Genomic DNA, 11,539 nt, shown 5'->3' with positions numbered 1-11,539 from the left:
CGTTTATTAGGTAAAGTCCAAGTTTTGGTTGAGCCCTCTACTCAGGGGGTATGCTGTGTACTTCACATTGTGCACATTAGGTGAGAGCTCACCAATCCTCCTCCGTCCTCCCCCCACTTGAATTTAATTGTTTTTTTCTCTAATGTGGGTGTGTGGTTGTTCATCTACTAGTTTCATATTAGTACTGAGTACATTGGAGACTTGCTTTTCCAGTCTTGTGATACTTTACTAAAAAGAATGTTCTTCAACTCCATCCAAGTTAATACAAAAGATGTAAAGTCTCCCTCTTTTGTGGCTGAATAGTATTCCATGGTAGACATAACATTTAAAGGAGGAGAGACAGGTGCAGACAGGGTAAGTCCAATTCTCAAGTCGTCCCAGTAAGAGCCCATTTTGGACCTGGATGTGTGGCTCAGAGCCTATGCTCTTAGCCATCTTCTTGGGTTACAAGCAAAGGGCTCAGTGCCATTCTGTGAACTCTCCATGTTGTCTTTGTGAGGCTATGAAGAGGGATGGAAGAACACATCCGTCCTTTAGGTCACACATCATTTTCTGTCTCATCTAGAGGAAAAAGGGAATTATGCCTATTGGCTGTTGGCTCTGACTTACTGAAGTTGTCCAATACCAGGGACCCAAGGGAAACTGTCTTCTGAAAGGGCTGCCCTGTGCTTGCAGCTGAGTGTGTCTGCTTTGTCATCAGTGACACAGGGAGCAACATGAAAAGAGAGCAGGCAACTTATTTTTTGGTTTTGCAAAAAAGAGGTCTTTGGCCCAATTATAAGACATTAAATCTTCCATGTTTTTAGGGTTTTCCTGGGTACTCCAGCACCTGCCCCGACCTCTACCCAAACTGACATATCTACAAAGGGAAAAGTCAGAGATCTTGTTGCTGCCCCATCCTTGACCCCCGGGAGGACTCCCTGCCAACCAGAGGGCCCCCCACGCTCTTCCCATAGCCATAGTGCTCACTACCCATGTCATAGGGGTGATCACAGGGGTCCCAGCAGGACAGACCTGGGAGGACTCCCTGCCAACCAGAGGGCCCCCCACGCTCTTCCCATAGCCATAGTGCTCACTACCCATGTCATAGGGGTGATCACAGGGGTCTCAGCAGGACAGACTGACCAGATCCAGTCCCATTCACCACTCACTGGGCAGCCTTCAGTCAGCACCAAAACACGGGGCCGGGGATCTTGTTTCACTTCTCTTGTTCTCACTCAGCTCTACCCTTCTCAAGGCCAAATTGAACAAACATCATCCTTTACCCAAATCCCTCACCTTGATGTGATCACCTCAGCCTATAGTTCTTTTTCTAGCTTGAATGTCTCCTAGATAGGAGAATGCCCTTGAGAACTGAAGTTAAAATGTTGGTGGCATGCCAGGAGCCCTCACTCATACCCCAGTGTCCTGGCCATCTCTTGTTCTGTGGAACCTCTCAGAAGTCTCTTGTCTCCACAGCACTGAGGAGGGTGACCCTGATGGGTTAAAGAGAAACAAGGGAAATACAGCTGTGGCAACCTACTGAGCCTCTACCATGTAACAGACACTGTACTGGCTCCTTCTATTCACTCGGTCTTACTGAAATCTCAAAGCTACTCCAGAAATGATCTGTTATTACCCCCACTTTAGAAATGAAGAAACTGAGACTGGGAGAAGTAAAGTCACTTTCTGAGATCACAAAATCATTTCACTGGGAAGCCCAGGTATTCTTGGCAACAGCACATCAGCCTGATTTAGTGGCCATGTAACATTGAATAGTTCAAGGATGTACTTTTAAAATACACTGGATGGCCAGGCATGGTGACTCATGGCTGTAATCCCAGCACTCTGGCAGGCTGAGGTGAGAGGATCCCTTGAACTCAGGAGTGAATAAGAGAGAGACCTCTGTCTCTACTAAAATAGAAAAAATGGGCATTGTGGTGGGTTCCTATAGTCCCAACTACTCAAGGAAACTAAGGCAAGATGATCACTTGAGCCCAGGAGTTTGAGGTTGCTATGAATTATGATGCCACAGCACTCAGCAGGTGACAGGTTGGGACCCCGTCTCCAAAAAAAATAGAAAAAAACAAAATAACCTGGTCAGTAGCTGGGCCCTATTTTCCCACTGGATGTGTGCTGGTGGCAGAGAATGAAGGGAGTAAAACTGAGCACCCCTCCCTGCTTGAACAGCCTGGGTATGAATGTGTAGAGGAGACACCTGTAGCTTCCTCTACCACTCCAAAGACAGACCCCGTTGGGGTTCTGGGGAGAGAACAATTGCCTTCCAGTAAAGTGAGAAAGGGAGTGAAAGTGAGGTATATTTTTGAAATCTTGGTGTTTTACAAACCAACCAGCATGTAGAACCTGAGTGGGAATGGTGGGAAACACACAGGGATGGGATCAGGAGGATTCAAGCAGCTAAGACTACAGCCAGCACTGAACTGTGGAAACAGCTTTAATGTATAGTGTCTAAACAAGGTCACTTATCTTAGCAAATTGCTTACCAGAGGGGAATTAGACGAAGGAATATTTTTATCTGTACAAGGTTTTTACCAGATAGAAAAAAAGGGGAAGTTACTAGATAAGCAAAAAGAAACTTTATCAAAAGCTATTTTCTTTTTTTACATGATTCTATCACAGAGGGTAAAGATTAACTTTAGGGAGGAAAAGCTGTGTTCTTTCCAGCAAAAGATAAAAGGGAAAGTGTGCAGAGGCTATGTGACCTCTGGCAGAACAGAAAGAATGTTGTTGTTCAGGAGAAGCAGCTGGGAATGGTGGGCTGACCTTGCACATCAATGGAATTCTTTTCTTTTTTTCTTTTTTGAGACAAAGTCTCAAGCTGTCTTGGTGTCACAGCTCACAGCAACCTCCAACTCTTGGGCTTAAGTGATTCTGTTGCCTCAGCCTCCTGAGTAGGTGGGACTACAGGCACCCGCCACAATGCCTGGCTATTTTTTTGGTTGCAGTTGCCACTGCAGTTTTAGCTGGCCAGGGCCAGGTTCAAACCCACCACCCTCAGTATATGGGGCCAGCACCCTACCCACTGAGCCCCCAGTGCTGCCCAGAACTCTTGCTCCCAGGTTTTCTATTGAAACTTGACTGAGACTGAAATTAAATCAGGCTATTTTCAAAAAGATTCCTGGAGGCTGGCACTGTGGCTCGGCCTGTAATCCAAGATGGGAGGATCACTTGAGGCCAAGATTTCAAGACCAGCCTGAGCAAGAGGGAGACCCCATCTCTACAAACACTCAAAAAATATTAGCCAGATGTGATGACATGCACCTATAGTCCTTGCTACTCAGGAGGCTGAGGCAGAAGGATCTCCTGACTCCAGAAGTTTGAGGTTCACAGTAGGGTGAACTCCTGCCTGAGTCACCCTGTGTCAACACCAACAACAAAAAGATTCCCCAAGAGAACCAAATTTTAACATAACTTGACTTAATAGAATACTAACAACCTTCCTGGTGCAGTTTACTTTGAGTATAAAACCTACAGAGGTTATTATAGACTTTAGATATTAATACCATGCCCCATATAAATTATTAAAATTGTAAACTTTTGGAGAGGTACTTTAAAGAGAGCTTAAAGAAGTGCATTTTTTTTGCTCGGTACAGTGGCCCACACCTGTAATCCTTATACTCTGGAAGGACAAGGCAGGATGATCCCTTGAGCTTAGGAATTCAAGACCAATCTGAGCAAGAGCAAGACCTGTATCTACAAAAAAAAAATAGGAAATTTTTTTCCTATAGTCCCAGCTACTTGGGAGGCTGAGGAAGGAGGATCACTTGAGCCCAGGAGTTTGAGGTTGCTGTGAGCTAGGCTGAGCCCATGGCACTCTGGCCTAGGTAAAAGAGCAAGATTCTGTCTCAAAAAGAAAGTAAGTTGGGTGCAAATGCATTGTTTGGTCATCTTGACACTACAGTAGGAACACATCCATTCCTCATGGTCTCCAGCAATTAGGAAGACTTATTAATTCCTGGAGGCCATCTGGAAACTGAACCTCAGGAGTCTAAGAAATAAATTATTGCTGTTTGATTTTCTGGTAGTTATTCTACCAAAAAATGAACTTTCTAAGTGCTAGAGAATCTTTGTGCTGGGAAAGAGATGTGTGGATCATTTGGACAGACGGAGCAGCCTGTGTTCTAGTCATAAAGCATGGGAGGTCCAGGTGTTTACTGATCATTCTACCTTTATGTTACAGAGAAGTCACTTGATGGTTTCTTCCTCTGATTCCATTTTACCTGTTTAAAGCTTGCAAATTCTAGTTTGGGGAGCCTTATTTTCACTGACACCATGTAGATACTCTTTGACAGAACTTGGGCTCATTCTCAGAGCAGAGGGGTTTTTTTTTTGGAGATAGAGTCTTACTATGTTGCCCTTGGTAGAGTGCAGTGCTGTCACAACTCACAGCAACCTCAAACTCTTGGGTTTAAGTGATTCTCTTGCCTCAGCCTCCCAAGTAGCCAGGTCTACAGGTGTCCACCACAATGCCCAGCTAAGAGCAGAGGATTTTGACATCCCCTAGCTCTGAGCTTTGTGCTTGGCTGACATCACTCAGAAGAGGAAGAAGGATGTGGGTGGCACCTATGGCCCAGTGGGTAGGGCGCTAGCCCCATATGCCAAGGTGGCGGGTTCGAACCCAGCCCCAGCCTGGCCAAACTGCAACAAAAAAATAGCCAGGCATTGTGGTGGGGGCCTGTAACCCCAGCTACTCAGTAGGCTGAGGCAAAAGAATTGCCTAAGCCAGGAGTTGGAGGTTGCTGTGACCTGTGACGCCACAGCCCTCTGAGACTTTGTCTCTAAAAAAAAAATGGAAGAAAGAAAAGGAAGGAGGACAATACTGCCATTGTCATCACTGACAATGATCATGAAATTCAGATTCTTCAAAGCTGGGTATTCTGCTTAATTCCATTTTTTGTCACTCCATTTGAAAGTTGCATTTCAATACATTTCTGATTCTAAAATGCAAGATTGAAAATAATTCTTTTTGCCTAGTTGGTTCCTTCTTGAAATACTTTAATATTGAGTTGAATAAAGTTAACATTGTCTCTTAATACAGACAACTGCATGTTAGTTTCTAAATTGTGCATCTGCAGACACAGAAGAGAAGACAGCATTGTTCCTGCTCATTGAGGGCTTCACATGGCCACTGTCTTTATACACATTGTCTGCAATGCTGTCAGTAATCCTTGGAGGTAAAAATAAATTATTCTCACTTTACGCATGAGGAAACTGAATTTTATCAAGATTAATTTGGAAAATGATGGATTCTATCCCCTATGTTCTATTGTACCTCTCACTCTATGTTATCCTGTGATACATTATAAAAGCTAGTATTTGGGGAGGTCTTGTTTGTTTTGTTTTTTGAGACAGAGCCTCAAGCTGTCACCCTACATAGAGTGCTGTGGCATCACAGCTCACCGCAACCTCCAACTCCAGGGCTTAAGTGATTCTCCTACCTCAGCCTCCCAAGTAGCGGGGACTACAGGTGCCCACCACAACACCCAGCAGTTGGTTGCAGTTGTCATTGTTGTTTGGCGGGCCCGGGCTGCATTCAAAACCCACCAGCTCAGATGTATGTGGCTGGCACCTTAACCACTTGAGCCATAGGCGCCAAACTGGAAAAGCTAGTACTTATTATATACTTCTATGCACAAAGCACTCTAAGTATATATAATGTATTACATTTACTAATTTTTAATACTTGTACTACCTATATGACATGAGTACAGTTTTAACCCCCATTTTACAGATAAAGGAACTGAGGCACAAAAGACAATGGTAGAATTTGAATGTTTTGACATAATAACTAAGAAAGTTACATGAAGGCTATGTTAACCAGTTTGATGGAAGTGTCTTGGATTGTGTATGAAAACACCACACTGTACCCCCAAAGTGCATCAATGTACACAGTTACCGTTCAATAAAAAAAAAAAAAAAAAAAAAAGACAATGAATATTTTTCCTCAAGTTCACTAAGTTATTAAATAGCAAATGGCAGGATTCAATCTCACCTGTCTGCCTTACTCCTAACCACATGTGATGTTTCCTATTTATCCTAGGAACTTTCTATCTTATCTGCTTTGAGTATTTGTTTCCCATCATTAGACTTTAAGATTATATAGAACTTCCTATACTGAAGACCCAAAGGAAATCCAATGCCAGGTAGTATCCTTGATGTACCACTGTACGCTATGCAAGTGTTTCTCATCCCCCCAACCCAATTCTGTGTCCCCAAGAGGGGATGTTTGTATTATTTGCCCATTTTAAGAAGTATTATTTAATCACATAATAGAATTAGCCATAGATGAGCCTATGCTTATACCTCTTAACTAGATGGAATTGTAGCTTTTAATTGTTATGACCGTTAATTAGATATATGGGATATTAATTATTGATTTTATTTATTCAACATGCATCAGGAAGCAGTGTACTGTACATAAGATGCTGTATTAGATGCTCGAGTTCTTGGCACATGAAATAGGCTGTAGCCCTTACACTTGGAGAACCCAGCTCAGTGTGTAGAAAGACAGTGAATGTGCTTGTTATAATAGGCTAGAGGGCTGGAGAAGTAACAATAATGGACTTGTAGCTCCGCTTTATAGTTGATATAATTATGTGGATGGACTTTTGGGGGGGTTGTTGTTGTTTATTTGTTTTTTGTTTTCTTGAGACAATGTCCGTCAGGCTGGAGTGCACTGGCATAATCATAGCTCACTGAAACCTTGAACTCCTGGGCTCACGTGATCCTTCTTCCTTTTTGATACATGTGGTAACATAATTAATCTCAACAGCATTATGTAAAATTAAAAATTCAACCTCAAAAGAGCACTACGATGTGATTTAATGTATAGGAAATTTTAGAAGTAAAAGGAAACCTAGGAAATGTTCTATATTAGGACTTTGGTGATCACTATACACATATTTTTTCAGATGCAACTAATTGTGCACTCACTGTTGGTGAATTTTATCTTCTGTATATTGATAAGTACTAAAACTGATTTTTAAAATCATGCATAATTGTCCCATCTGGGAAGAAATCCTCCAAATGCTCCATTTTAGCTCTTAATTTGTGTCTGGGATCTGTGGTCTGAACAAATTGCTTGATGAAGCATCTGGCTATGAACAAATTGTTTGATGACGCCTTTCCTTCATCAACAAAATTAAGGGTCATTGTATCTGGCCAGGGTAAAGATTCAATAGAATGATTTCCATTGTACCTGAGACAAAAAGCAAATGGCTCCTGACTGCTCCAGCTCTGCCAGGAGAGAGCACTTGCTTTGGATGGAGACCACACTCAGACGCCCATCCTATCTTCCACTCTCAGCATTGTATGAGAGACTCAGCACTTCCTTATAAAGTGGGCTTTGCCCAACTGTAGGCTAGTATCAGTGTTCTGAGAACATTCAAGGTAGGCTGGGCTAAGCTGTGATGTTTGGTGGGTTGGGTATATTAGATGCATTTCAACTTATTTTTGGATTTATTGGGATGTAACCCCATCATAAATCTAGGATCTGTACTCCAAACTTAGTGATTATTTTTCATCTCCACAAAAATGAAACTGTAAGACATATGGTTCTGCATTTTTCATATAGATCCTATAGACATTTATTGTAATTTTTAAATGTGCCAATTTTATATTTTGTTTCTTCAGTCCTTTTATATGTATTCATAGGGTGTGAATTATAGTTTGTCTGTAGTTATAATATTTAGTCAATGGTGGGTAGAGCTTTTAATTTATATTTAAAAAAATAACCTTTTAAAATGCCTGTGGACATTTACTGTGAGAGTTCTTTTACTCAATTCCTTTTTCTCATTTACCCTGTGGGGTATATTTATTGAATACAGACATTAAGCATATTTTGAGGAATGAAAAGCTGCAAGATAGAATATGCCCTTTACTTGTGTGGATGCAGAGAAAACCAGTCCTCTGTCTAAAGCTTAAGGAATTCAAATGGAAAATATATTTACAAATCTAAAGGTTAGAATTGTTGCAGGAAGATGCGGCCCAACAGAGAGAAAGAGCACCCAAATACCATGTTTATAAGAGGAAGGGCTTTATTCACCAGCTGGGAGCTTACAGCATAGAAGAATTTCAAATGGCCATCCACTCCCGGACTGGCTTTGTCTGTCCCTTTTTATTGACAGTTTAAAAGTTCCACTTTACAGGTACCCTTCTGATTGGCCAGTTTAAATTAAGTGGGAAATGTTATTCTAGCCCCTACAGAACTACAGGATTTTATAAAACTTGGAAATTTCCAAGAGCTGAGTCACTATGGAGAGGACCTTGCAGGTGTATTCTTGTGGTCTGCTTGAGAATACTTGTTCTCCTAGACCTTACCCATCTTGGGTATCCTCTCTCATTCTCCCCTTTTGAGACTTCAATATATTTTTAATTTGTGGTCTTAATATCAGCTTATTTCTATAGGTGCCAATATTAATTATTTTTTAGCACTAAGGTTTTAAGGATTGTGATTTTTCTTGAGCTTTTTATTCAGGCTTTAATAGTACCGTGGTGGTGGGCTAATGTATATACAAGTTTTTATTTTTCCTTGTAATATTTTTCTCTCTTTTTTCTCAAAGTCCAAAGCCTAATTAAGACAAGTCCTTCAAGGAATTTTCTCAGGCTTCAGCCATGCATTGACTAGCCAGCTCCCAGTATGTGGCTGGAGCAGGGTGTGTTGACCATTTTAAAAGTTACCTTTATTTTTTAAGGGGCAGTGAAGTCTTATTTAGTCAGCTGTAATGACTTCAGGTGAGGATTCCTTCCACCTTCACTGCTATGCATGTGGTCAGGATGATGGTGGAAAGTTCTTTTCACCTTGGTTTCAGAGGGACCAGTTTCGGATTTTAGATCTAGACTTGGTCTTCTTGATTCTCCAGAGAGAAAGGACATACAGATATAAAAGACTAAACAGAACATGGTTAATTATTCTAGTGGAGATTTTTTTTGTTACTTTTTCTAGGGTTTTTGTCTATTCAGTTCATTCTTTCTCAGTTCTTTTAGGAGTTTCTGCTAAATTGCAGAGGATTGACAGAGGCTTCTTTGAACAACACCAGTGGCAAGGCCTGTATCTAATTAAGCTTGGCTTCCTGGCAGAGTTTACCAATTTTTGCTTTTATGGTTACAGCTTATGTACTTTATTTTGTCTAAGTTTTGAGGCCTATAATTTATTTAAAACATTAGCTTATTATTTGCACTAATTTTGTTATGAAGGCTAGTCCTTTGTCAAGTTTAAATCAGAGTGGCAATTTAAATCATGGGATGATTTCTCTGGGCAATACTTTTGCTTATTCAGGAGTCCTTTTTATCCTGGTGGGGAAGGTTTTTAAAAGTTCAAGTTTTCAAGTTTGATAGACCATCACCAGTAAGTATTTGTTTTCTCTAAACCTGGGCATTTCAGTAAAGTCTACCTAGAAGTCTTTGAAGGGCGTTGCTCCATACGACTGGATTCCTGGGTGTACCATCAGTCCTTTGTGCGTGTTGAACTGGCTGCAGGTGACACCCTGTAGACTGACAGTTTTGGCCACACCTGCCAAGTGGGAGATGTTCAGTAACTTCAAATACTTCTATCACTAAGGTGGCTCCTAGAATCTGGGGGATTGCTATTCATCTGTCTGGCATCTTTATTCATCCTTTCTCTGTTTCCTGGTTCCCCTCCACTGCCAACCATTTCTTATTCTCCTGGGAGTAGATAGGTGAGAGCTCCAGAATCTATGGGATGAGGGGAGCCACTTGCAACACCTGGTATGGTTTGGATGCAGCCCTTTTTGCCTCAGTACCAACCCTAGTGTTTCCTTTAGTGATGGTGGAAGCATTTCCTGATGTCCACGACAGTGTCTTACTGTCACCTTCTGGGGTTTCCATACTGCCTTTAGCAACCAAAGTATTTTCTATTGATATTTAAGGGTTTTTCTTCCAGAGTTTAATAGTCCCTTCTCCTTGTACAATGCCCCGCGTACCTGGAGAGTCAGAAAAGCATTCACATTTTCCCCTTGACTTAGTTCTAAGGCTCAAGTCAAGGGAATTAACTCAGCTTTTTGAGCTAATGTTCCTTGGGGTAGGGGCTAAGCCTCTATAGTCTTTGTTAAGTAACCACTGCTTACCCAGCCTGTCGCTCACCTTGTGCCATCACATAACTTCTTCAGTTTCCATACAAGTCCCAGTTTGCAACTGTCCAAGGCTGGTCACGCAAGTCAGGTCTGCTAGAATACACGTTATCTATAACTTCTGTACAGTCATGCTCAGTCTCTCTTCCATTGACTGGAAGGAGTGTGGCTTGGTTCAGAGTGTTCTTACATTAGAAAGCTAAAAATGCCCTTTAGTGTCCATTAAAGTGATCACAGAGTGGGGTATTTTCACTCTGAGATTCTGCCCTAGAGTCAGTTTATCAGCTTTTTGCACAAGCAGAGCCATAGCCACTAGAGCCCATAAGCATGGTAGCCATCCTTTTGCCACTCCATCCAACTGCTTAGAGAGGTAAGCTACAGGTCTTGGCCAGGACCCAACCAGCAGGGTTAACACACCTACAGACATCTTTCCTCTCTCTGAGATACACAGAGGGAAGGGCTTGGCCGAGTCTGGTAGCCCGGTGCAGGTGCATTTATCAGTCTCATCCTTAGCTGGGAGAAGGCATGTTCCTGTTTTCCTTTCCATTCTAGGGGTTCTCCTTCCGGTCTTTTAGTTGCCTCATACAGGAGCTTAGCCAAGACAGCAAAGTTGGGGATCTAAAGATGTCAAAAGCCAATCGCACCTAAGAATTCCTGAACCTGTTTTTGGCTCATAGGGGTGGGGAGGCAATTAATGACTTGCTTCCATTTCATGCCTAGATACCTCTACTCCTGCGGGATAGTAAAGTCTAGATAACATACTTGCCACTGGCAAATCTGGGCTTTTCACTTGGTTACTTTATAGCCATATACCTCTAGATGTCATAAAAGACAGTCCATGCCTCAGGTGCATCCTGGGTAGGGTGCCCTGAAAGGAAGTCATCAACATATTGGAGCAGCACACATTCTAATTCCTTAGCCAGGAATTTCTGGAGGTCACAAGCCAGCGTTTCTCCAAAAATCGTGGGTGTTTTGAACCCCTGTGGCATTCTGGTTCATGTGTACTGGATCCTAGTTTCTGTGTCTGGTCTCTCCCACTGGAAAGCAAACAGCTTCTGGCTTCCTGGAGCCAGCCTTATACTGAAAAAGGCATCTTTTAAGTCCAGGCAAGTGAGCTACTTGGCTTCTGCTGGCAGAAGACTCAGCAGAGTATATGGATTAGACAAAGTATGATGCAGTTACATTAATATCATTTCCTGGGAATTCTTATTTTAGGTTTTAATTTTTCTTAAGGTATCTATATAGACACAGTAGATAACATTTAATACTGCACAATTTTTTCCTAGTGTAACCAACAGGCAATCTTTGTTGAGTCTTTTTTTTTTTTTATTAAATCATAGCTGTGTACATTAATGCAATCATGGGGTACAGTGTGGTGTTTTCATATACAATTTGAAATACTCTCATCAAACTGGTTAAAGTAGCCTTCATGTCATTTTCTTAGTTATTGA

The sequence above is a fragment of the Otolemur garnettii genome, unplaced genomic scaffold (assembly GCF_000181295.1).
Source record: "Otolemur garnettii isolate 467f Iridium unplaced genomic scaffold, OtoGar3 scaffold00303, whole genome shotgun sequence".
NCBI classification, from domain to species: domain Eukaryota; kingdom Metazoa; phylum Chordata; class Mammalia; order Primates; family Galagidae; genus Otolemur; species Otolemur garnettii.
Note: the sequence above shows the minus strand (reverse complement) of the source record.